The sequence below is a fragment of the Protopterus annectens genome, chromosome 12.part0, assembly GCF_019279795.1.
Source record: "Protopterus annectens isolate FY-2018-M chromosome 12.part0, PAN1.0, whole genome shotgun sequence".
In the NCBI taxonomy this organism is placed as follows: domain Eukaryota; kingdom Metazoa; phylum Chordata; order Ceratodontiformes; family Protopteridae; genus Protopterus; species Protopterus annectens.
Window position 1 is genome coordinate 373,349 of NC_056746.1, and position 3,296 is coordinate 376,644.

Genomic DNA, 3,296 nt, shown 5'->3' on the forward strand with positions numbered 1-3,296 from the left:
TGTACCTTATTTTCTTATAGCAGTACCACTTTGATGACTTGATTAACGGCTCATGCGAGCGGTCACCTTTACATGTATAAATGTTGGCTTTACAGCACAGAGGCATTCATTACATAATTAATATGTGCTATAGTCGTTACTTGAACCGGGGAATGCCTTTCGTTTAGGCGGATGCTGTAACCACTACACTGCACAATTGTTCTGGCTCATTTATATAGCATACCCGTGGTTTACAGCTACTCTGACATCGCCTCCCGCTTCCCTTACAGCAGAGCATCCATTCTCCTGCTGGGAAAACGCCACTGATACTACAATTAGGACATTCCCTGTTTCCTACTGCTCTGGACCCATGCTGCAAGTCTACTCACTCCAAGGATATTTACTTAACTCCTGCGCTTATAGTCCTCACTTTGCTCTGGCGTGTTTGATTGTCAGAGGTGTTCATGTGCTGGTCCGGGTTTAGGCTCGGCTAACTGGATGACTAGCACTGCCCTGGCCAACTGTTCAAAATCAGGCGTAGCACATGGACAGGAGTTGGTCCAGAGTTTAACTGTTCTACCTGTGTTTACAGGCGCGGGTGTTTGGGCACCTCTGACCACACTATTAGATTCAGCGCCAACATAACATAGGAAGCGAGGTGGTTCCACTACATAATACAGGTTGGGGAGGTGGTTTCCCTTCCCATTTGACTATTTCATTCATTTATACATACAATGAATATTATTCTGGACATCTGTTATGAATTCACTACAGGTATGCATTAGTCCTGTCAACAGATGGGACAGCTGGTTGAGGTGTACTTCTGTGTGCGGACCTCTCTGATGCTCGAGGGACTACGTGTCTACAGTGACAGGGGACAAGGCTATGACAACTCAGGGCAATCATGGACACTTTACTGTATTAGTACTATTAACTTGGGCGTGTTGACAGATTATTAATACTACTAATTTTCTGCTACAGATTAAATGCGTCTATTACTCTTCATTGTTGTAAGTAGTCATTCTCATTCAACACCTTTCCCCCAAATATCACTGGCTTTGTGAGTTTTTAAGGGCCACGGCGGTAATTATGCGAATACTCTGACCATTGGTATCGATTGACATTGCCATATGTACAGGTTGTGCTGTATTCTGGTGACTAGGGTTGGCACCTTTTCAAATTGCCAAGATGGCACATTTGAACACACATCAGATTTTACAAAACCGACACATGTCGGTCAGTACAACAGACAGAACTTTGCTTACTTGCCTACATAAAGCCTATTGTTGTAGCGGTTTGGTTGCTTATTCTGTTTATTGTAACATCTAGGTATTGTAGATATTGCAATAATTATTTTCTGCTACTATTACATAACATATGGGACATAATTATGTCCCTACAATCCCAGGACATTTTTCCATTTTAAAATGTCTTTTGTCGGTTCCACAACTGCCCAGCGATGGACTGTCCTACATGCAAAGTGGGACAGATGATAACCTACTGCGGACACCAGATTGTTTGGGCCAACACACCTTCACCAGTCAGTGCAGGTTTAGAACATTCATTTGTTTTCCTAGCTGTGAGCCTTATACCTTTGGCACTTTTGTTGTTTGCCTGTTTCTTGTACAAGTGCGTTTATTCCATCCTGACATGACTGCTTTAAAGCCCAACTGTTACATACAGTATGGTACATGTAGTTATTTTCCTCACGGTCACAAGACATTTGGCATTGTACACCATTGTTGGTCAGGTTACACCTACACACACATTAATTGTGTCCCTCACACAGTGGATCAGGGGTATCCTGTTTTACGTCAGTGCCTTCATCACCCTTACCATGTGCCACTATGTGAATGTGTGCAATATATTCTCTAAGCTTATTCGTGTAGGGACATATGCATCACGGGCAGGTGTTTGATCCTGGGTAGTGGGTTATGCATGACCATTTTAGGGCTGGACAGTGTCGTGCACCACTAATGCGTTTCTTGTTCTAACTGGCGACCGGAATGTCTATGAGATTTGGACTTCCGTGTCTTCCATTCTAATGTTTACACAGGTTGTTACCCATGAGGGATATCCCAAAGATTGAACAAAACCAAACAAGGCGAATACCACAAACCATTCTTCTGGCGGTATGAAGTAACTGGAGGTTTTTGCATGCAAAGGATCCCATGGTCTGCAATCCTGCAGAATTGCCTGGTGTGACACTACCTACTACATATGCGTGGTGTCCACTAAGTGTAGATGTGGCTGCACGCAAATCAGTAGGCCAATGTATGGCTGGATTTGGTGGACGTTCAGGAAACCAAAAGGAGCAGATTTGTGTGTGATGTGGAGGATGCTAGGTAGTCCAGTATGCGTCCAGAATTGTGCTGCATTTGTTATGGCCGGTTCCGTCAGGACCAATCTGTGGGTATGTGCCGGTGACATGTCTATACATTTGTATCCGCATTTCCAGTATTCATATGTTTGTGGTATTGTGTTCCTAAAAGTATAGCCTGTCTAGTTGTGTTAAGCTATTTATACATGTTTTATTGTTTTCTTTCAGCTTCACCGCTGCTCCATCATACATCTCAGTTCACCCTATTCTGCATCGACACAGTATGCGCGCCCAGGATTGTACCATTACCATCACACACACACACACACTTATTCCTCACACCCATACATCACTGCTTTGGTTGTTGGCCCTGATGCAGCAAGGCCAGAGTAACACATTGAATACCCTACAGCATGTCCGGGTACCTGTACCTTGGTTGTTGTGGAATACCCTGCCATGTTTGCTTTCCACATTATTGCTATGCCTCCCTGCGCACCTAGGTACTAGCCCATGCTTAACTTTCCATTACATGGTTTTGGTATACCGGGTGCTATCTGTTCAACTGTGACACATCCTGACAAGTTCGGCTTGTACCGCTGATTTGCGTATTTTTGGCGAGACTGTTCTAATGCATTGTTAGAGATGCCGCACTTTTCCTGTATGTCCGGGGCGGCATATATTCCGGCCCATATCCGACTGTACTAGACATGCGTATACCCACAATCGGCAATCACGGATAACACTGTTCCTTTCAGCCACTACATGTTTTCCCTGCAATGTTTGAAGCTGATCACTATCACTCCTTCTGTTTCGTTTACATGCTTATTCTATTTCCTGTCACATTTGGTATGTGAACTATGGACATACCTTTTGTATGTGACTATTACACATGCCTTGTGGGATGTGATTCGGACCTCACAGTGCGCTAGATATGTTACATTTATCATGTGTATTTTGTTATGGACACACATCTACTGCCAGCTGTGTGCCTCCCTCA